This window comes from Hippopotamus amphibius, chromosome 5, assembly GCF_030028045.1.
Source record: "Hippopotamus amphibius kiboko isolate mHipAmp2 chromosome 5, mHipAmp2.hap2, whole genome shotgun sequence".
Classification (NCBI taxonomy): Eukaryota; Metazoa; Chordata; class Mammalia; order Artiodactyla; family Hippopotamidae; genus Hippopotamus; species Hippopotamus amphibius.
In genome coordinates, this window is record NC_080190.1 from 63,865,783 (window position 1) to 63,890,326 (window position 24,544).

The 24,544-nt window shown below is 38.3% G+C and overlaps 1 protein-coding gene across 2 annotated transcripts in view; it reads left to right on the top strand.

The window, feature by feature from the left end:
- The first annotated feature begins 497 nt into the window (after positions 1–497).
- The window catches only part of MICU1 (mitochondrial calcium uptake 1), a 234,429-nt gene continuing 210,382 nt past the window's right edge, over positions 498–24,544 (top strand). For both annotated transcript variants that reach the window (XM_057734250.1, XM_057734251.1), the window contains exon 1: positions 498–611. The gene's annotated coding sequence lies outside the window, so the exon portion shown is untranslated. The remainder of the gene's footprint in view (positions 612–24,544) is intronic.

The following is a 24,544-nucleotide window of genomic DNA, read 5'->3' on the forward strand; positions in this document are numbered from 1 at the left end:
TCCAATAACAATAGTTTGCAAAGAGAACATTTGAGAAGTCTAGCAGGAGAGGAAGCGATGAGGCGGTTTCTAAATTGAAAAAACCTTCAAGGTCAGGAAATACGCAAATTTTGTCAGACGCCTAAATCTAATAAATGCAGTTCAAAAAGAACAATTCCCAACTCACTGTGCTCCAATTTTCTTTTCACTGACTCCTTTTTGCTTAGCCAACACGTAAAAGTGTACCAACAAAGTGGCAGCAGGTACAATAAATCTCTTTAACAGACTCCAATACCCCTTGTATGGGGGGTGGGTGGCAGGGAGGGGGGAATCCCATTTAAAAAGCCAGAGAATTGGGTGCTCTGCCACCTTCCCGCTTAAACAGTGAGAGGGCGGGGCCCGAGGCGGGGGCGGGCGGGCGGGGCCGGTTGTTTCCCTGGTCTCGCTCCACTCCTTTCCGTCCGTGCCCCTCCCACACGCATTTCGCCATGATCCCGACAGGCCCAGCGGCTAGGAGAGTCACGTGAGGGTGGGCGGTGGAGGCGGAGGCTTGTCTCGCTTGTTTCTTTGCTTCTACGGTTTTCAGAGGTGGGCAGCTTTGACCCAGAAGCAGCTGGAGCTACAGTGTTGACGTGAGTCGTGGGCTCTGAAGGGTATTAGGAGACAGCCTTTTAGGCAAGACGAAAGGGAAGGGGATGCGAAACAGCTTTAGGGACCTGACCTCCGGGGCCGGCCGTTTGTCTCTCTGGGGTCAGGCGACTTCTCTGGTCGAGCGGGATAGCTGTCTTTCCCTGATGTGCTCAGTTTAGGGGCTTAGACCAGTCCTTAGTCCTGCCTGCTTCCGTTCCTCAGCTGTCCTTCACCTCAGCCAGTCCCTTCTCCCTGTCCCAGGAGAACTTCTACTACCGAGCTCCCAACCGCAGGGTTCACTTGAGCGCCGACGTTCTTCTTCTCACGGGCGACCAGGGACGCATCCCTGGGATTTGTGGATGTGGTTGGAAGTGGGTGGGGAGTTTACAGTTAGATCTCTGATGGGGAGAAGTATTAATCTTTGAAACGAAAAAGCAAGTGAAAAAATCAAAGAGGACCTGAAGGAACAAAACAAAGTGCAGGCTTTTTGGACTGTTCAGTTTTTCTCTTTCCCAGTGCCTTACCAGTTCTCATTCTCTCTCAAGTATCCTTTTCACCATCCTATCCTGGCCCACAATATGATGTTTTGAGAATGTGCCCGGCGTTATTGACTCAGTGTGAATGTTGGGAGAAGAGTTTAAAACGAACTGTTTTTTAGATTGCGATCTCTGTTATGTTATGGTTTATGGTTTCTTTATCTTCTCTTTCAGATGCCTAAAAAGTACTGTAGATATTTGTGAATATAAGTAGAATAACCATTTTATACTTAAGGGACTAGAGTAAAATACTTTATTCTCCTTGTGATACCTGGAAAGACCTATTTTCTTTTTGTTTTGTAAGCATCAATAGATATATTTCTTAGTTATGGGCAATTTCTTGGGTATACTTTTGTTTATGTTAAAGTACTCCTTTGGGTTACGTGTGCAAGTGATCTAGCAGTAGAAAGGAGTGAAACAGTTTGGAGTTGATAGCTGTAGGACGGTTTAGGTTTCATTAAACTGTATGACAAATTAATAGAATGTCAGCATCTCGAGACATAGCTGTTGGCCAGTTTGACCAACCCGTTATGTTCCTAGTGTGGGGTAAGGTATTGAAGTTAAATATTGCCTTATTCTAAAAAATTTTTAGAAACCACTGCTACTTGTTTATGAGAAGGTGGCCCTGGCCTCCAGCTGCTCTGTGTCCTTACTGAGGATTATAAGACATAGAATAATGCTAACAAAAAGTGAAGATTCAGCAGTTGGTTGTGTGCCTGGGGAGAAAAGGAAAGAGTGATAGAAACTAATAAGTGCAAGAGAACGAAAGAGTGTATTGCTATCTTCATTTATAATCTATAGAACATTTACTATATTTGGTAGACTTTTTACATTTCCAAGGGGTGCGTTTTGAGACTGACTTTCCTGTATTTAACAATGGTATGTAATTCCTCCCATAATACAATATTATGTAAAATAATTATAGCTGAAAGATTTAACTGACACTTAAGATCTTATATTATTCATAATTATAGGACTAAAGTAATTGATAAAGTTATTACACTTAATTTGGCCACTTTAAATCTTTAGTTTTCCCTCTTGAGCAATTTTTACAGTGGCTGCACCACTTGCTGATTGTTTACCAGTTTTTTTCTATAAGGAGTAGAGTTTTTTTTTTTTTTAATATTTCCTTTAAAAGAAAACCAATTTTTTAAAAAAGTTTACTCACAACTTTTTTCCCTCACGCAAAATGAAAATAGTTTGATTTTGTGCCAAGGGAATAAGTTGATTCTTTTTAAGTAGATGTTTTACTCACTTTGGTAAATTATTAGAAAATTATTAATGCTTTTCAGACATTAAATATTGATATCTCAGCATATTTGAGAAGAAAACACAGGGGTAGTATTTTTTTTAAAAATATTTATTTATTTATTTGGCTGCGTTGGGTCTTAGTTGCAGCATGTGGGATCTAGTTCCCTGACCAGGGATTGAACCCAGGCCCCCTTGCTTTGGGAGCACAGAGTCTTAGCCAGTGGACCACGAGGGAAGTCCTAGGGGTAGTATTTTTAAATGTTTTATATTTCCTATTATAAAAGTAATATGTGCTTATTTAGCTTTTCTCCTGCCACCAGGTAACCACTAGCTCCCCTTGCATTTTAGGGACTCGATGTGGAAAAGTAGAATCTGGAGTCAGACTCCCTGGTAAAGACCATACTAATAGCACTAGGCTTATATCCTACGACCTCAGAAACTCCAGAAGAGAGAAAATTTCCCCTTATGATCCCACCAAACTATTGTGTGGGAGTCTGATTGCCCTGAACTTGGGTCATTGCCCATCCTAGAGGCAATCTCTGTGGCCAGAATTGGATCTTGTTCCCACCCTGCAGTGGGGTGGAGGGGGATACATTTTCAAACCACGTGAATTAAGGGTAGGTGACATAATTCCTAAAGGCAAATTGAGGTGATGAAGAGAGAAAGATTGCTGGGCAGGCAAAAACAGCAGATGTTCACTAAAATAATTTTACATATATTTAAAAAATTTAATTGCTTTCCTTTCCCAGTATAAATTAATTGTATTTTAAAATTTGCATGTTGATTTTTTTCCTTTTTTACTGTTGGTTATTTTATTAATTTATAGAACTTGAAATTTAAACTCTTCAAGCATACCTATTTGTATTGTTATTACGTGTATAAGTTCTCATGCTCTGGAGTATTCAGATTTTCTAACTTAAAATTATTGTATATTTGACCAACTTATCAAAATTGATTATTGGTGTTTTTTGTACTATGGGTGAACTTGATTATATAAACTGCAGTTTATGAACAGTAAATAAAAGTGTTTTAAATATTCAAGTGTATATAGTAAATATGATTACATGCTTGATTCTTTTCATTGTTCCGTGTTCAAAAATCTGCATAGAAACTACTTCATTTTGAGTATTGTATTAAAAACAAATTATAATTATCACTAATTGTTGTCACTGGGTGTTAACGTTAAAACTATAGTTAACAGTAATGTCTGGTTTTGTATCTTTATGGGTTATTTTGATGGTTCATTATAATTTAAGAGAAAATATGATAGAAGCAACATATTGTTTACTCCACTGTCTTGTTTTCGTTTAAAAGATGTTAGTAGCTTGATTCAATGGACATTTGAACTTTAATTGCTAACATTGGTGGCTAACAATTGGCTAACAGGCTTTAGTTTAGACAGGCAGCTCTGTGTTCTAAAACCCAACTCCATCTCTTCTTGATGTTGAGCAACTTACTGAATCTCTCTGAACTTGAGTTTATTTCATTTGCAAGTGGAAATGATAATACCTATTTTATAGGGGTCTTTTGAGGACTAATTAATAATATGCCAAGTGCCTAGGATACAGTAGATTCTCATTAAATGTAATTGTTAATAATATAAATAACAAAAAATGTCTAAAAGAATGTGTTTTTCCAATTTCAGAATGTTTAGCCCCAGAGAGTTTGAAATATATAGGTGTCTGCAGAGTTAACTAGATTGTTCTTTATTCAATTTGTCTTGGTTTTAGCAGGTTTTAAAATTCCATGTTGCATATATAGCAAAACTAGAAAACTTTATTTAAATTACATAATTATTAGCAGATTGCCCAAGTTTTTAAAGGTTGCTTAAGCTCACACAGCTTGATATATATATTAAAAAAATACAACCCAATCAAAAAAATGGAGAGAAGTCCTAAACAGGTATTTCTCCAAAGAAGATATGCAGATGACCAACAGGCACATGAAAAGATGCTCAATATTGCTAAGTATTAGAGAAATGCAAATCAAAACTACAGTGAGGTATCACCTCACACTGGTCAGAATGGCCATCATCAAAAAAATCTACAAATAATAAATGCTGGCGAGGGTGTATAGAAAAATGAACCCTCCTACACTGTTGGTGGGAATGTAAACTGGTGCACCCATTATGGAGAAGAATATGGAGGCTCCTTAAAAAACTAAAAATAGAGTTACCATATGATCTTGCAACCTGCTCCTGGCCAGTATCTGGAAAAGATGAAAACTGTAATTTGAGAAGATACATAAACCCCAGTGTTCATAGCAGCACCATTTACAATAGCTAAAACATGGAAACAACCTAAATGTTCATTGACAAATGAATGGGTAAAGAAGATGTGGTACATATATACAATGGAATATTACTCAGCCGTAAAAAAGAATAAAATAATGCCATTTGCAGCAACGTGGATGGACCTAGAGATTACCATATTAAGTGAAGTAAGTCAGACAGAGAAAGACAAATATATGGTATCACTTATAGGTGGAATCTGAAAAAATGATACACATGAACTTATTTACAGACTCACAGACATGGAAAACAAATTTATGGTTACCAAAGGGGACAGCGGGACTGGGGCAGTGGAGAGATAAATTAGGAGTTTGAAATTAACATATATATACTACAATATATAAAATAAGTAAACAAGGACATTACTGTATAGCACATGGAACTATACTTAATATCTTGTAATAACCTATAGTGCAAAAGAATATGAAAAAGAATATATATATGTGTGTATAACTGAATCACTTTGCTATATACTTGAAACTAACACAGCATTGTAAATTAACTATACTTCAATAAAAAAACATAAAAAGTAAAGATTGCTTCCTCCAAATATAACTGTCAGGCTTGGGGAATGTACTGAGTGAGTTGTACACAGGTACACAGGTAACTCAGTAAAGCTCAGTAAGTGGAAGATAGCATGTTCCTTCACTATACAAGGGGAGCTAAACATTGAGCACCTTGGAAGTTCAGATCAGAATTTACGGTGACTTTAGGTAATAGGCTGAAATGATAAAAAATGAATTTGTTTTTATTTTTAAGGGGAAGTTCAGGTAATACTACTGCAAAGAAGTAATGCTTTGAGAACATGATGTGCTAGACATCTGCAGGTGGAAGAGTTATTCTAAGAGTTTAGAATGTTACTTGAAAATCCAAAAAAGGCAACTGTGGAATTGAACAACTGTGAGAAGTAATCAACATTAAATATAATTAATGATCTGGCATTGAGAAGTTAAATACTGCTGCATTGGGAGGAGAGGTGTTTTAGCCTGGTTAATGAGAAAATAAATATCTAAAACTGGATTAAGCTTTTTTCCCCTAAAAACAGAGTAGTCAGGTTTTTTTGCAAATTGTAAACATTCCTAGCCAACTAATAATAAGTTTAAGGTGGGTTTTACTGACTATGAGAAAAATGAAACTTTATTTTAATCTTTGAGAGATATATCCTCATTCGTGTCAGGTAAACAATTAAGTTTTGCATTTCTCTTCTAAGTGATTTAATATTGGTCATTTAAAACTTAAAGTGCCTATCTTAACCTTGCTTGTTCAGAGTTAGACAGTTATTGGTGTCTATTTATAAGCTCTACTTACAATTTAGATATTGCTTTTTAAAGTTTGTTCATTGGAATATTGTAATTAAACCAGAAAACTAATTTTTTCCTTTTTACAAGATAAACATCAGTACTTTGGTTGTCTACTATCCTAGTAGGATTAAGTGAGCAATCTAGAGCATTCTATTACATGGCACATAAAGCACATTAGAATCTAGCTCTAATATATCTTTTTTTTTTTTTTTTGGTGGACGCGCTTCACAGTTTCTGGGATCTTGGTTCCCCAGCCAGGGATGGAACCTGGGCCACTGCAGTGAAAGCGCCAAGTCCTAACCACTGGACTGCCAGGGAACTCCCCTATTATATCTTTATGTCTCTACCTTCTTTTCCCGTTCCTTCCCCCATGTTCTAGTCACAGTGAACTACTTTTTGCTCTCTGTACGAGCCATGCCTTTTTGTGTCATACCTTTGTGTATGCCTTTTCACCATCCTGTCATCTTCCAACTGGTGAATTGCTATTCATCTTCAAACTAGATTAATGAGTTATTCTTCAATTGATAAATTTCCCTCCACTCTCAGGTGGTTATTTTCCTTGGTGATATCATAATGATTATCTTTGTCTTTTAAAAATATTCTTCTTATTTTGCAGAGCAATTGTATGTATTTTCTATGAGACTGAGTGATTCTTGATGCCAGAAACAAGGCTTGTTCATCATCATGTCCTGAACACTCAACAGAGTGTCTGTCTTGTGTACAAGCTCAGAACATGTTTGGTGAATAAATGAGTAAATAAGATGTTTTATCTGCTTTAAAAATCAGAGTAGAAATAAGATATAATCCAATAGATTAAGTCTGCACTCTAACCTTTATCAGTCTGATGCATTTAGAGAACTTACTTGGACATACCTAGAAAATTACATACACACATTCTACCACACATCAATCAATGTATTTTATCTCTCTAATATGTACCTAGGCACTGGAAAGAGAGAGATAAAACATATTCCATTCATCAAGGAGCTCACAGTCTAGTGGTGGAGACAAACAGATGACTTATAATTAAATTTTATGATAATTAAAGTTAAAAATTCAGTTTGTTTCACTAGAGACTTTTCAGATGCTCAGTAGCCACAAAGGACTAGTGGTTACTGTATTCAGCAGTGTAGATATGAAACATTTCTATCATGCCAACACATTCTGTTTGACAGAATTGTTGTGGAATATTATAAATACACTTACATCTACATTTACTAGTTTCAGATGATAGTTGATTTTCATTTCAGTCATGTTCCTTTCTTGTTCAAATAAGCCTTACTTTTAGATTTGGAAATTGTATTTTTTTAAAATGATCAAGTAGATTCTGTGATAATGTATTTCAAATAAAGAAGCATTGCTAATTTTCTTGGATCTTTGATCTATGATAGAATTTAAATTAAGTTCTTTCAGAATTTGATTTTCAACTTAGGCATTGATATTATCTGACTTTCTGTCCTCATAATTCTTGAGATGGTAATGAAGCATAATGGTTAAGAGCAATGGCCTTGGGATCAGGGAAACCCTCCCCTGCCATCCACTGACAGATTTCTTTTGTTTATTGATTGATTGATTGATTGATTGGCTGTGTTGGGTCTTTGTTGCTGTACACGGGCTTTCACTAGTTGCAGCAAGCATGGGCTACTCTTTGGTGTGGTGTGTGGGCTCCTCATTGCCGTGGCTTCTCTTGTTGCAGAGCACAGGCTCTAGGTACGTGGGCTTCAGTAGTTATGGCACATGGGCTCAGTAGCTGTGGCTCACAGGCTCTAGAGCACAGGCTCAATAGTTGTGGTGCACAGGCTTCGCTGCTCTGTGGCACGTGGGATCTTCCTGGAGTAGCGATCGAACCCGTGTCCCCTGCATTGGCAGGCAGATTCTTAACCACTGTGCTACCTAGGAAGTCCCCAGATTTCTTTTTTTTTTTTAATTAATTAATTAATTTATTTATTTAATTTACTTATTGGCTGCGTTGGGTCTTCGTTGCTGCACACAGGCTTTCTCTAGTTGCTGCGAGCGGGGGCTGCTCTTCATTGTGGTGTGCAGGCTCCTCATTGTAGTGGCTTCTCTTGTTGTGGAGCACGGGCCCTAGGTGCCTGGGCTTCAGTAGTTGCAGCACATAGGCTCAGTAGTTGTGGCTCACGGGCTCTAGAGCACAGGCTCAATAGTTGTGGCACACGGACTTAGTTGCTCCATGGCTAGGAAGTCCCCAGGTTTCTTAAAAGTGTTGAGCTTTGGTGTCCTTCTCAGTAAAATAGAAGTGGTAATAATACTTAGCTTGGGGTTATTGAGGATTAAATAAAGTAATAGGTATCAAACATTTAGCATAGTATCCCTCACAGAATAGTGTTCACTAAATGCTAGCATTAAAGAGAATTTGAACAACCAGTTGTTTACAAGGAAAAACATTTTTTGAGAAAGTTGGGGAAATTGGAATATGGACTGGATATTAGATGATACCAGGGAATTATTGTTAAATTTCTTAAGTATAACAGTGACATGTTTATGTAGAAAGAAAGTCCATGTTTTTTGGAGAGGCATAGTGAGCTATACAGCAGTGAAATGATACCATGTCTTAGAGCTGCTTTAAAATAATTCACAAAGACAATGAAGAATAAAAGGGACACAAAAATTAATCTTAACTTACATTTCCTGTGACAAAGGAATAACAGGGACCACATTTACCGTCCTGCCTGGAGCAGTTGAAAGGGGAGACAGAATATACAAAAGCAGTTGTGTCCTGGATTTTGGACATTGGGCAGCAAAGGAGAGTGATCCCTGAGAGATGGGAAACAAATGAGGTGAGCTCTGTGATTGTCCTGTCTTGCTGCCTGGAGAGAGTTTCCTGGCTGCAGAGTAGGGAGGGTGAACCCAGGCAGAGCATAGTGGTCTTCCTGAATTGAGAGAGTATGGGGAGGCCAAGACAGCTGGAGTTTGCTGGGCAGAATACTAGAAATGAGAGAACTGGAGGGAGAGCCCTCAGATACTCAGCTGGGAACTGATCAGTGCCTACACGTGAGGAAACTACCCAAGGCTACGAAAAGAACCACCTGAAAAGAGCAAACAGAAGCAGAGACAGTGTTTTTTTTCCTACCAGCCAGAGTTGAATACATTTTAACAGGTCACCAGGTAGAGTATAGTAGTCCCCCTTATCTGTGGGTGATACATCCCAAGACCCCCATTGGACGCTTGAAACTGTGGGTAGTACCAAAGCCTATATATATTAACTGATGAGCATATAAAGCATGGATATGCTGGAGAAAGGGATGGTTCACATGGCAGGCATGCGGGGCAGGGTATGGGGCATGGAGCAGGACAGTGTGAGATTTCATCTGGCTACTCAGAATAGTACACAGTTTAAAACTTATGAATTGTTTATTTCTGGAATTTTGCATTTAATATTCTTGGATCAAGGTTGACTGTGGGTAACTGAAACTACAGACAGCCAAACCACAGATAAGTGGGGACTACTGTACTCAGAATGGTTTTGCCTTAGTAGTGGCGTAAATTATCTTTAAACTAAATGCTGCTCTGGCTCAGCCTAAAAAACTTAAAAGCAAAACCTGAAACAGTCAAACTGTTTCCAAGTAACTTATTCATGTCCCAGAACTAAGCTCAAGAATAGATTCAGGAATACAAAAATATCCAGCACCCAAAAAGGTAAAATTCACAGTGTCTAGCATCCAATCAGAAATTACTAGGCATGCAAAGGACCAGAAAAATATGACTCATAATGACAAAAAAAAAAAAAAAACAGTAAAAACTGAAACAGAACTGACACAGGTGATAGAATTAGTGGAGAGGGATGGTAAAACAGTTTTTTAAAAATTGTATTCCATATGGTCAAGAGACTAGAAGAAAAATTGAATGTATTAAAAATAGAAACATGGAAGATATAAAAAAGATCCAAATTGAACCTCCAGAGATGGAAACTGCAGTGTCTGAGATGAAAGATATACTTGATGTTATTAATGGCAGATTAGCCATGGGAGAAGAAAACTTAAGCCAAGGCTCATGAAGTATACAGAATTATCTATGAAGAGTTCTTGCTAAAAGTACTTAATTTTGACTCTGATCAAACTTTTAGATGTAACTTCCAGTTTACAGGAAATAAAGGGGCTAGAGAAATATTTAAACCATTTTACAAGGAAGCAATTAGATAAATACTGTACAGAATTGAGAAATGCAATACAAATGTCCTGTTCTGTTAAAAAATTAGGGTTGTACTGTGATTGCACAGTGTGGTGAATATACTTAATGTAAGCTTAAAAATGGTTAAAATGTTAAATTTTGTGTATGTTTTACCATTGTTTTTAAAAAATTACCATTAAAAAAACATTTAGAAGTATACAACAGGGAGGCATAAAGTATATCTGCATTGTTGTACAATTATTACCACCATTCATTTCTGGAATTTTTTCTCCTTCCCAAAGAGAAAACCCTATACCCATTAAACAATAACTCTCTACTTCCTTCTCCCCTCGGTCTCTGGCATCACTATACTACTTTCTCTTTCTGTGAATTTCACTAGTATAAGTTCGTCATATATGTGAAATCTTTGTGATTGGCTTGTTTAACTTAATGTAAGTCTTTAAGGTTCATGCATGTTGTAGGATGTATCAGAATTTCCTTCCTTTTTCTTCAGTTTTTAAAATTGTGGTAGAATACACATAATATAAAATTTGCCATCTTAACCATTTTTATTTTTTTAATATTTATTTATTTATTTATTTATTTATTTATTTATTTTATTGGCTGTGTTGGGTCTTTGTTGTTGCACACAGGCTTTCTCTAGTTGTGGCGAACAGGGGCTTCTCCTCATTGTGGTGCGCTGGCTTCTCATTGCGGTCGCCTCTCTTGTTGCAAAGCACGGGCTCTAGGCATGTGGGCTTCAGTAGTTGTGGCACATGGGCTCAATAGTTGTGGTTCACGGGCTCTAGAGCGCAGGCTCAATAGTTGTGGCGCACGGGCTTAGTTGCTCTGTGGCATGTGGTATCTTCCTGGGGTAGGGATCGAACCCCTGTCCCCTGCATTGGCAGGTGGATTTTTACCCACGGCACCACCTAGGAAGTCCCTTAACCATTTTTAAAGTGTACAGCTTAATGGCATTAAGTACAAAGGTGAGTCAAAAATTATCCGCACCCTGCCTGTAGAATTTAATTAACTTTTAGAAAAGGCAAATACATCATTTTTTGACATACTCTCCTTGCTTTTCAATACATTTTGTCCATCCACAACAAGCTTTTGTATTCTCTCATTAAAAAATATTTTAGGATGAGCTGTGAGCCACAAATGCACTGCTGTCTTCACATCTGATGAAGAAGCGAATCTTTGTCCTCATAGGGCTGCTTTCAGTGGACCAAACAGGAGAAAGTCCAATGGAGCAAGATCAGCACTATAGGGAGGATGCTTTAACACCTCAAAACAAAGTAATCCACGAAAGACTTAGGTTTCACAAAGTTTGTGCGAGATGGGTATGGAAACAACTCACGGAAGAGCATAAACAGAAGCGTTTGGATATCTGCAAACAAAATTTGGACTGATACTCTAAGGAAGGTGGAAATTTCTTAAAGAGAATCATTACTGGTGAGGAGACATGGATTCATCACTACGAGCCTGAGAGTAAATGCAGAGTAAGGAATAGAAACATCCTCAATAGCCGACCAAGAAGAAGTTCAAAAATCAACCATCAGCTTGAAAATTGATGCTTAGAGTTTTCTTGGATTCTCAAGGGCCAGTATTGGAACATTATCAGGACAAAGTTTCAATCAACAGTGCTCGTTACAGTGAGATGCTTATTGAAGAGCTGAAGCATAAACTTCGGATTAAATGCAGAGGACTGCTATCCAAAGGTGTTGCGATCTTGCATGACAGTGCACATCCCCACCCTTCTACCCACACTGTTGACACTCTGCAAAAACTTCGTTTTGAGGTGTTAAAGCATCCTCCCTGTAGCACTGATCTTGCTCCATTGGACTTTAACCTGTTTGGTCCCCTGAAAGCAGCCCTACAAGGATGAAGATTCACTTCTGATGAAGAAGTGAAGACAGCGGTGCATTCTTAGCTTGCAGCTCAGCCTAAAACATTTTTTAATGAGGGAATATGAAAACTTGCTGACAAATGGACAAAGTATATTGGAAAGCAAGGAGATTATGTTGAAAAATGATGTATTTGTCTTTTCTAAAAGTTAATTAAAATAAATTCTACAGCCAGAGTGCGGATAATTTTTGTGTGACCCTCACACATTCAGATTCTTGTGAAAATATCACTGTCATCCACCTCAGGATCTATTTTCATTTTACCAAAGTGAAATGCTGCATCCTTTAAAAAATAACTCTCCAGTACGTCTCCTTGCAGCCCCTGGCAACCACAATTCTACTTTCTGTCTCTGTGATTTTGATTACTCTAGGTACCACATAATTAGAATCATACAGTGATTTTTAAAAAAATTTATATTATTGTTTGCTTATTTTTTGGCTGCATTGGGTCTGTTGCGGCACAGGCTTTCTCTGGCTTTCTCGAGTTGTGGGGAGTGGGGGCTACACTTCATTGTGGTGCAAGGGCTACTCATTGCAGTGGCTTCTCTTGTTGCAGAGCACGGGCTCTAGGCATGAGGGCTTTAGTAGTTGTGGCATGTGGGCTCAGTAGTTTTGGCTCACGGGCTTAGTTGCACCGCAGCATGTGGGATCTACCTGGACCAGGGCTTGGACCTGTGTCCCCTGCACTGGCAGGTGGATTCTTAACCACTGTACCACTGGGGAGATCCACAGAATCACAGTGCTTATCTTTTTGTGACTGATTTATTTCACCTAAAGTAATGTCATCAAGATTCATTTTACAAATCAAGATGGCGGAGTAGGAGGAAATGCGCTCACTCCCTCTTGCAAGAGCACTGGAATCACAACTAACTGTTGAACAACCATCGACAGAAAGACACTGGAACTCACCAGAAAACACCACCCCACATCCAGAGACAAAGGAGAAGCCGCAATGAGATGGTAGGAGGGGGGCAATCGCGTTAAAATCGAATGCCATAAATGCTGGGTGGGTGACTCACAAGCTGGAGAACAGTTATACCACAGAAGTCCTGAGGGTTCTGAGCCCCACGTCAGGCTTCCTAACCTGGGGGTCCAGCAACGGGAGGAGGAATCCCCAGAGAATCAGACTTTGAAAGCCAGCGGGATTTGATTGCAGGACCTCCACAGGACTGGGGGAAACGGAGACTCCACTCTTGGAGGGCACACACAAAAGTGTGCTCACCAGGACCCAGGGGGAAGGAGCAGTGACCCCATAGGAGACTGAACCAGACCTACCTGCTGGTGTTGGAGGGTTGCCTGCAGAGGTGGGGGGCAGCTGTGGCTCACCGAGGAGACGGGCACTGGCAGCAGGGGTTCTGAGGAGTGCTCATTGGCATAAGCCCTCCCAGAGTCCACAGTGAGCTCCACCAAAGAGCCTGTAAGCTCCAGTGCTGGGTCGCCTCAGGCCAAATGACCAGCAGGGTGGGAACACAGCCCCACCCATTGGCAGACAAGCAGATTAAAGTGTCACTGAGCTCTGCCCACCAAATCAGATTAAAGTTTTACTGAGCTCCACCCACCCAGCCCAACCCACCATCAGTCCCTCCCATCAGGAAGCACCCACCAGCCTCCTAGACAGCTTCCTCCACAAGAGGGCAGACAGCAGAATCAAGCAGTATCAGCAGTATTTCATCTTGTGGAACTGAAAACCACAGCCACGGAAAGACAGAGAAAATGAAAAGGCAAAAGACTTTGTACCAGATGAAGGGACAAGAGAAAACCCCAGAAAAACAACTAAATGAAGAGGAGGAGATAGGCACTCTTCCGGAGAAAGAATTCAGAATAATGATGGTGAAGATGATCCAGGACTTTGAAAAAAGATTGGATACAAAGATCAAAAAGTTGCAAGAAAAGTTTACCAAAGACCTGGAAGAATTAAAGAGCAACACAATAAGTGAAATGAAAAATACACTAGAAGGAACTAATAGCAGATTAACTGAGGCAGAAGGACGAATAAGTGACCTGGAAGACAGAATGGCGATAATCACTGATGCAGAAAAGAATAAAGAGAAAAGAATGAAAAGAACTTTAGACAGCCTAAGAGACCTCTGGACAACGTTAAATGCACCAACATTCACATTATAGGGGTCCCAGAAGGAGAAGAGAGAGAGAAAGGACCTGAGAAAATACTGGAGGAGATTATAGTTGAAAACTTCCCTAACATGAGAAAGGAAATAGCTACCCCAGTCCAGGAAGCGCAAAGAGTCCCAGGCAGGATAAACCCAAGGAGAAACACGCCAAGACATATAGTAGTCAAACTGACAAAAATTAAAGACAGAGAAAAGTTATTAAAAGCAACAAGGGAGAAACGACAAATAACATACAAGGGAACCCCCATCAGGTTAACAGCTGATTTCTCAGCAGAAACTCTGCAAGCCAGAAGGGAGTGGCACGATAAATTTTAAGTGATGATAGGGAAGAAGCTACAACCAAGAATACTCTACCCAGCAAGGATCTCATTCAGATTTGATGGAGAAATCACAAGCTTTCCAGACAAGCAACAGCTAAGAGAATTCAGCACCACCAAACCAGCCCTACAACAAATGCTAAAGGACCTTCTCTAAGCGGGAAACATAAGAGAAGAAAGGGACCTACAGAAACAAAAACAAAACAATTCAGAAAATGGTACTAGGAACATACATATGGATAATTACCTTGAATGTAAATGGACTAAATGCTCCAACCAAAAGACACAGACTGGCTGAATGGATACAAAAACAAGACCCATATGTATGCTGTCTACAAGAGACCCACTTCAGACCTAGGGACACATACAGACGGAAAGTGAGGGGATGGAAAGAGATATTCCATGCAAATGGAAATCGAAAGAAAGCTGGAGTAGTGATACTCATATCAGATAAAATGGACTTTAAAATAAAAAATGTTACCAGAGACAAGAAAGGACACTACATAAAGATCGAGGGATCAATCCAAGAAGAAGAGATAACAATGATAAATATATATGCACCCAATATAGGAGCACCTCAATACCTAAGGCAAATGCTAACAGCTGTGAAAGACGAAATCGACAGTAACACAGTCATAGTGGGGGACTTTAACACCCCACTTACACCAATGGACAGATCATCCAGACAGAAAATTAATAAGGAAACACAAGCTTTAAATGACACAATAAATCAGCTGGATTTAATAGATAGCTATAGGACATTACCTCCAAAAACAGCAGATTACACGTTCTCCTCAAGTGCACATGGAACATTCTCCAGAATAGATCACATTTTGGGTCATAAATCAAGCTTTGGTAATTTCAAGAAAATTGAAATCATATCAAGCATCTTTTCTGACCACAACACTTTGAGATTAGAAATCAATTACAAGAAAAAACTGTAAAAAACACAAACACATGGAGGCTAAACAATATGCTACTAAATAATCAACAGATCACTGAAGAAATCAAAGAGGAAATCAAAAAATACCTAGAGACAAATGACAATGAAAACACAACGATCCAAAACCTATGGGATGCAGCAAAGGCAGTTCTAAGAGGGAAGTTTATAGCGATACAATCCTACCTCAGGAAACAAGAAAAACCCCAAATAAACAGGCTAACCTTACACCTAAAGAAACTAGAGAAAGAAGAGCAAACAAAACCCAAAGTTAGTAGACGGAGAGAAATCATAAAGACCAGAGCAGAAATAAATGAAATAGAGACAAAGAAGACCATAGCAAAAATCAATAAAACTAAAAGCTGGTTCTTTGAGAAGATAAATAAAATTGACAAATCTCTAGCAATGCTCATCAAGAAAAAGGGAGAGGACTCAAATCAATAAAATTAGAAATGAAACAGGAGAAGTTACAACGGACACCACAGAAATAAAAAGCACCATAAGAGATTACTACAGGCAACTGTATGCCAATAAAATGGACAACCTGGATGAAATGGACAGATTCTTAGAAAGGTATAACCTTCCAAGACTGAATCAGGAAGACACAGAAAATATGAACAGACCAATCACAAGTAATGAAATTGAAACTGTGATGAAAAATCTCCCAACAAACAAAAGTCCAGGACCAGATGGATTCACAGGTGAATTTTATCAAACATTTAGAGAAGAGCTAACACCCATCCTTCTCAAACTCTTCCAAAACATTGCAGAGGAAGGAACACTCCCAAACTCATTTTATGAAGCCACCATCAGCCTGATACCAAAACCAGACAAAGATACTACAAAAAAAGAAAACTACAGACCAATATCACTGATGAATTTAGATGCAAAAATCCTCAACACAATACTAGCCAACAGAATCCAACAACACATTCAAAGGGTCATACACCATGATCAAGTGGGGTTTATCCCTGGAAGGCAAGGATTCTTCAGTATACGCAAATCAATCAATGTGATACACCATATTAACCAACTGAAGGAGAAAAACCACATGATCATCTCAGTGGATGCAGAAAAAGCTTTTGACAAAATTCAACACCCATTTATGATAAAAGCTCTCCAGAATGTGGGCATAGAGGGAACCTACCTCAACATAATAAAAGCCATATATGACAAACCCACAGCAAACATCAATCTCAATGGTGAAAAACTGGAAGCATTCCCTCTAAGATCAGGAACAAGACAAGGATGTCCACTCTCGCCACTACTATTCAACATAGTTTTGGAAGTCCTTGCCACAGCAATCAGGGAAGAAAAAGAAATAAAAGGAATCCAAATTGGAAAGAAGAAGTAAAACTTTCTCTATTGCAGATGACATGATACTAGACACAGAAAACCCTAAAGAAGCCACCAGAAAACTCCTTGAGCTAATCAATGACTTTGGTAAAGTTGCGGGATACAAAATTAACACACAGAAATCTCTTGCATTTCTATACACCAACAGTGAAAGATCAGAAAGAGAAATCAAGGAAACAATCCCATTCACCATTGCAACAAAAAGAATAAAATACCTAGGAATAAACCTAACCAACGAGGTAAAAGACTTCTACTCAGAAAGCTATAAGACACTAATGAAAGAAATAGAAGAAGACACAAACAGATGAAGGGACATACCATGTTTTTGGATTGGAAGAATCAACATTGTGAAAATGACTATATTACCGAAAGCAATTTACAGATTCAATGCAATCCCAACAAATTACCAATGGCATTTTTCACAGAACTAGAACAAGAAATTTTACAGTTTGTATGGAAACGCAAAAGACCCCGAATAGCCAAAGCAATTTTGAGAAGGAAAGACGGAGTTGGTGGAATCAGGCTTCCTGACCTCAGGCTATACTACAAGGCTACAGTGATCAAGACAGTATGGTACTGGCACAAAAACAGAAATATAGATCAATGGAACAGGATTGAAAGCCCAGAGATAAACTGTGGTCAACTAATGTGTGACAAAGGAGGCAAGGATATATGATGGAGAAAAGGCAGCCTCTTCAATAAGTGGTGCTGGCAAAAGTGGACAGCTACATGTAAAAGAATGAAATTAGAACACTTCCTAACACCATACACAAAAATAAACTCAAAATGGATAAAAGACCTAAATGTAAGGCCAGACACTATACAACTCCTAGAGGAAAACATAGGAAGAACACTCTTTGACGTAAATAACAGCAAGATCTTTTCTGATCCACCCCCTAGAATAATGGAAATAAAAACAAAAATAAATAAGTGGGACGTAATGAAACTTCAAAGCTTCTGCACAGCAAAGGAAAGTATAAGCAAGACGAAAAGACAACCCTCAGAATGGGAGAAAATATTTGCAAACGAATCAACAGACAAAGGATTAATCTCCAAAATATATAAACAGTTCATCCAGCTCAATATCAAGAAAAAAAACAACCCAATCAAAAAATGGGCAGAAGACCTAAATAGGCATTTCTCCAAAGAAGACATACGGATGGCCAAGAGGCACATGAAAAGCTGCTCAACATCACTAATTATTAGAGAAATGCAAATCAAAATGACAATGAGGTATCACCTCACACCGGTTAGAATGGGCATCATCAGAAAATCTACAAACATTAAATGCTAGAGAGGGTGTGGAGAAAAAGGAATGCTCTTGTATTGCTGGTGGGAATGTAAATTGATACAGCCACTATGGAAAACAGTATGGAGGTTCCTTGTAAAAGTAGAAATCTAATTACCATATGACCCAGCAATCCCACTACTGGGCATATACCCAGAGAACACCATAATTCGAAAAGACACATGCACTCCAGTGTTCAGCAGCACTATTTACAATAGCCAGGACATGGAAGCAACCTAAATGCCCATCAACAGATGAATGGATAAAGAAGATGTGGTATATATATACAATGGAATATTACTCAGGTGTAAAAAGCAATGAAACTGGGACATTTGTAGAGACATGGATGGACCTAGAGACTGTCATGCAGAGTGAAGTGAGTCAGAAAAAGAAAACAAATATTGTGCACTCTAAATATATGCAGTTTGTTGTAAAAAATAAAAAAATAGTTAAAATATTGAAAAATTAAAAAAAGATTCATTTTACATGTATGAAAGGATTCCACTTTCATATAATGAATAAACAAACAAGCAAACAAATATATAATACCCATTCTACTGGGTGTGGATAAATTTTATGTTATGTATAGCTAATAAAATAAGATTAGGGCTGCAAGGGGAGAAAATGGTTGTGTGTAAAGGAACTATTGTAGATTAGAGAGACTAGAGAAACAAAAGCAAAGATATTACATGATTTTTGTGTGGATTCTAGTTTGAAAAATCAGCTATATATTTTGTGGAAGTTTGAATAGGTATTAGTATTAGAAGATATTAGGAAATGCTTTTAATTTGAATAAGTGATAATGGTATTGTAGTTATATCAGAAAATATTGAAATATTTAGGGGTAAAGTGTTTTAATGTCTGTAACTTTGAAGTTGTCAGTGTTAAAAATAGCTTGATAGACATAGATAAATGAAGCAAATTGGTAAAATGTTAATAGTTCAATCTAGGTAATATACAGTTGGTGTTCATAATAGTATTCTTTGAAATTTTCTGAGTGAAAGTTTTTAAATGAACTATAAATGTTTGATGTTAATGTCTTTTCTGGAAAAGAAGCCATTTTTAATTTGCTTTTACTGTTATAAATAATTTAAATAAATAATTTACTCCTTAATGCTTTTAGTTTCTACCTTTTTTTTAAAATTAGTTTTTCTTTGTTAATTGATTTTATGGGTTTTATCTTACAGATACTGCACTTTTGCTTTTTTTTTTTCTCTAAGTATGTAATTAGTGTCCTTTTTAGGAAGTGATTTTTGTGTTCACCCTGACCAATGGAGTATGCTTTCTTCATATATAACCCAGCTTCTGAAGGAGCAATTCAACTGTCAAAGCTTTGGACGATTCCCATGACTCATTTAACCCAGAGGTTTTAATTTTATGCTGTATAGGAAAATGGCTCTTAACTCTTTGATAATTTCTTTCCTGGCTGCATATTTTCTTTAAGTCATTAAAGTCTCTGTTCAACTTCTAGGTACTATGTGTATTGTATTAAGCTTCATGAAATGTCATTTATTGGTTAAGAGGGTAGAGGGCAGAATATTGTTATTTGGGAAACCTAGGTTTCTACTGCTATAAGAAACATTCTAACCTATGAGTCTGGGTGGTGTTTATTGTCTTTTAACTTGTTTACTAGTTAGTTTTCCCAATATGAAGCATTTCCACCTTATTTCTATAGTGTAAGTATGATAAGAAGAGAATTAGACAAGGCTGCCTTACAGGAGTTACTAGATCTAGTTTCTGTTTCCAGCTTTGCTACTATGTAGCTTTGTGATTTTGATGAAGTTGCTTGAGGTATCATCCTCTCTGGCTGTTTCCTCTCATATTGAAAATTTGAAAATTTCTAAGGTCTCTTTTAGCTCCAATATTCTGGTGTATTGTTCCTTTTTCTTTCTTCCTATTTTATCTCCATGTTTGCAGGGGTACTGTGGCAGACTGTGTACTCATCCTCTTGATTGTGGCAGACTGTGTACTGAATCCTCTTGTCATAAATGTGTGAGTTTCTTTTCTTTTCAAATAACAACAAAATCCTCTGTCTTTTTAACGCATTGACTTCCCTACTTTTTGTGGCAACGGGAACAACTTCTTTGTACTGAAAAATGTATTTATTATAATTCTTCCTTTTGTGTAATAAAGTAGAAATGTGAGGTAAAGTAGTATGTCATATTGTGCTAGATGTCTTCATTTGATCCCTCTATATTCACTCTTTTTGGGGTTTTTTTTTGTTTTTTTGGTTGCACTGTGGCATGTGGGGATCTTAGTTCCCTGACCAGGGATCAAACCCACGGCCGCTGCAGTGGAAGTGCAGAGTCTTAACCACTGGACTGCCAGGGAAGTCCCTATATTCACTCTTTACCCTTCTCCATCATGCTTTGTGCTCCAAGAAGCTGACCTTTATGGACTACACAGTACAAGCTCCATTCGCTCTGCTATCCAGTAGGGTTTGACCAGTGGCAGAGGATGGGAGGAGAGCGAGGTCTGGGTATATGTTTTCTTGGCTCCCTCTTTGTAGGTTGGTAGTTATGATTGACCCTTGAGCAACGTGGAGGTTAGGGGCACTAACATCCCACCCTCCGAGCAGTCAAAAATCCACATATAACTCTTGACTCCCCCCAAACTTAACTACTAATAGCCTACTGTTGACCCATGTTGGAAGGCAGAGATATTGAATAGTGTCTTCTGAACTGAGAAGGAACTTTGAGACCAAAAAACAAAGCAGGCAGCTCCATAAAGTGCATTTATGAAGTTTATTGTGGGTAACTTACATACAGGCAGGATGATGATCTGGAGGCATTTGCAGCTGTACTACATGCTGCCTATAAGGGTACAAGGGAATTTAAAGGACCCAAAGCTAAAAACAGAATCTGACTACTATGTTGTAGCATGTATCAGAATTTCCTTTCTTTTTAAGGCCGAATAATCCATTGTATGTATACAGCATATTTTGTTTATCTGTTTTTCTGTTGATGGCCTTTTGCGCTGTTTCCAGCTTTTGGCTATTGTGAATAACGCCGCAGTGAACACTGGTATACAAGTATCTGTTTGAATCTCTGCTTTTAATTCTTTTGGATATAAATATTTATTTATTTATTGGCTGCATTGGGTCTTTGTTGCTGTGTGGACTTTCTCTAGTTGCAGAGAGCCGGGGCTACTCTTTGTTGTGGTACGTGGGCTTCTCCTTGTGGTGGCGTCCCTTATTGTGGAGCACGGGCTCTAGGCGCGGGCTTCAATAGTTGTGCCACACTGGCTCAGTAGCTGTTGCTCTCGGACTCTAGAGTGCAGGCTCAGTAGCTGTGGCATGCGGGCCCAGTTGCTCCGAGGCATGTGGGATCCTACCCGACCAGGGCTTGAACCTGTGTCCCCTGCATTGGCAGGCAGACTCTCAACGACTGTGCCACCAGGGAAGTCCCTCTTTTGGATATATACTTAAGGTTGGAATTGCTGGATCACATGGTAATTCTATGTTTAACTGGTTTCTATAGCAGCTGCACTGTTTTACATTCCTACCAGCCATGTACAAGGGTCCAGTTTTTTCACATTTTCTCCAACACTTGTTTTGTTCTGTTTTTTTGTTTGCTTCTGTTGTTTTGATAATAGCCATCCTCATGGGTGTAAAGTGATATCTAATTGTGGTTTTGATTGCATTTCCTTAATGACTAATAATGTTGAGCATCTTTTCATGTGCTTATTGACCATATCTTCCTTGGAGACATGCCTATTCACATCCTTTGCCCATTTTTATAAACTGGGTTGTTTGTTTTTTTCTTATTGGAATAGATAGTTTTGAGTCAACACACAAGGTTTCTTAGAAATGGCAGAGTGATTCCATGGATTTGAAATGGTAGATTAGAAAAAAAAGAAACAAAAACGTTCATTTCCTTGATTAGATAGCAAGGATATATAATAGATAAGTTTATGATTAGACTCTCACTCTGTATTTTAAATAAATGTTTGCATTAAAAGGAAAATATTTAGGCATTATATGTTTATGTAATATTTTAGTGAAATTTATGTTACACAATACAGTTGTTTTTAATAAATTTATTTTATTTATTTATTTATTGGCTGTGTTGGATCTTCGTTGCTGCATGTAGGCATTCTCTAGTTGTGTGGAGTGGGACTACTTTTGGTTGTGGTGTGTGGGCTTCTCATTGTGGTGGCGTCTCTTGTTGCGGAGCACGGGCTCTAGGTGCACAGGCTTCAGTAGTTGTGGCACGTGGGCTCAATAGTTGTGGCTCACAGGCTCTAGAGCACCGGCTCAATAGTTGTGGCTCGCGGGCTTAGTTGTTCTGAGGCATGTGGTAGCTTCCCGGACCAGGGCTCGAACCCCTGTCCCCTGCATTGGCAGGTGGATTCTTAACCACTGCGCAACCAGGGAAGTCCACACAAAACAGTTTTTATTTGAATTATCACCGTCAGCAGCATTCTCTTATATTATCTACCAAACAAACATTCATAATTTACCTCATGTTAGGCACTGTGCTCAGCTTTTTTACAAGCATTTTCTCATTTAATCCTCCTCATAGTTCTTTGCAGTAAGTGTTACTATCCCTGTTTTATGGAAGCACAAAGTTGCCAAAGTCAGAAACACAGGTCTGACTGACTTCAAAATTAATGGCCAGTAAGAGGTCAAGTTACTAAGGTCTGGTATGTAGAATTAATTAATTAATTAATTAACTAGATTACCTTGAGTAAAACACTTAACTTTCTGGGCCTCAGTTTATTAAAACAAAGCAGAACAAAACAAAGTATACAGCAGTGCAAAGTTATCTACATGTTTAGTAGAACTTTAATTTGTGATGTTTTAATTTTGCTTCAGTTAAATCCTAAAGTTTAAAACAACATCTTCAAGTAAATAAGTGAAAGTCTTAAAAAGAAAAGAAAAAAAAAAAAGGACCTGGGTAAATAGAAATTGGAATAAAGGTAAAAAAGACAGGAAAACATCTTGTGAAATATCTAATATTGCTGTCAGCCTCAGAGGTTTGTTTCTAGAGAGAACATAAATATAGACAGATTGTTATAAAAGAGTATCAATAAAGATGTCTGTTGCTGAAATTGTTATTTATGTAGAAAGAGACTTCCTTTGGCAGAAATGTATATTATTCTTACAGATTGGCCTGTACTGCTAAACAGTTCTTTGCTGTTGAACCAGACTGAGAAACATGTCATTGACTCACAGTTGAGTTCTGACATTGAAATTATTACATTTTAATACAGGTACTCCATTTTCCATGTCTGGAAATTGAGCATAGTGCAAATGAGAGTATTTGTTGGGGCAGTTTTTTTAAAGATTTATTTTATTAATTATTTATTTGTTTATTTTTGGTTGCATTGGGTCTTCATTGCTGCACACGGGCTTTCTCTAATTGTGGTGAGTGGGGGCTACTCTTCGTTGTGGTGCATGGGTTTCTCATTGCGGTGGTTTCTCTTGTCGTGGAGCACAGGCTCTAGGCATGTGGGCTTCAATAGTTGCGGCTCGTGGTCTTGGTAGTTGTGGCTCACATGCTCTAGAACACAGGCTAAATAGTTGTGGCACATGGGCATAGTTGCTCTGCAGCATTTGGGAAATTCCTGGCCCAGGGATCGATCCTGTTTCCCCTCCGCTGGTATGTGGTTTCGTAACCACTGAGCCACCAGGGAAGCCTCTGGAGCACTTTTTTTCCTAAAGATAGAGCTTTTATTTTATTTTTTAATTTTTATTTATTTATTTATTTATTTATTTATGGTTGCGTTGGGTTTACGTTGCTGCATGTGAGTTTTCTCTAGTTGCGGTGAGCAGAGGCTACTCTACATTGATGTGCGGGCTTCTCAGTGAAGTGGCCTCTCTTGTTGTTGAGCACGGGCCGTAGGCGTGCAGGCTTCAGTAGTTGCAGTGCATGGGCTCAGTAGTTGTGGCATATGGGCTTAGTTCCTCCATGGCATGTGGAATCTTCCCAGACCAGGGATTGAATCCATGTCCTCTGCATTAGCAGGTGGATTGCTAACCGTTGTGCCACCAGGGAAGTCCAGTTGGAGCATTTTAAAATATAAAGTTCTCTGCAAATGAAGGTGACATTCTTATTAAAGATTGATTCCTTCATTCTATCCTCACATATTTCTATATCACAATAGAATTTAGAGCTCTTAATTATTTATTTTTAAATAATTAATAATTTAAATTATTTATTTATTTTAGTTGTGCTGTGTCTTAGTTGTGCCACTTGGGCTTCTTAGTTGTGTCATGTGAACTCTTAGTTGCGGCATGCATGTGCGATCTATTTCCCTGACTAGGAATTGAACCTGGGCCTCCTGCATTGGGAGCACAGAGTCTTAACCACTGTGCCACCAGGGAAGTCCCTAGAGCTTTTAATTTAATAGGGAAGCCCATGAAGTATTCTTTGTTCTATGGTACATATAATACATTATTTTTGGTCAACATTTTATGTTTTCTTTCTTTTAAAAAAATGTGGTCTTCCTGGGATCAGTCTCAGCTTTTTTGTAAAGTTAAGTTTAGTC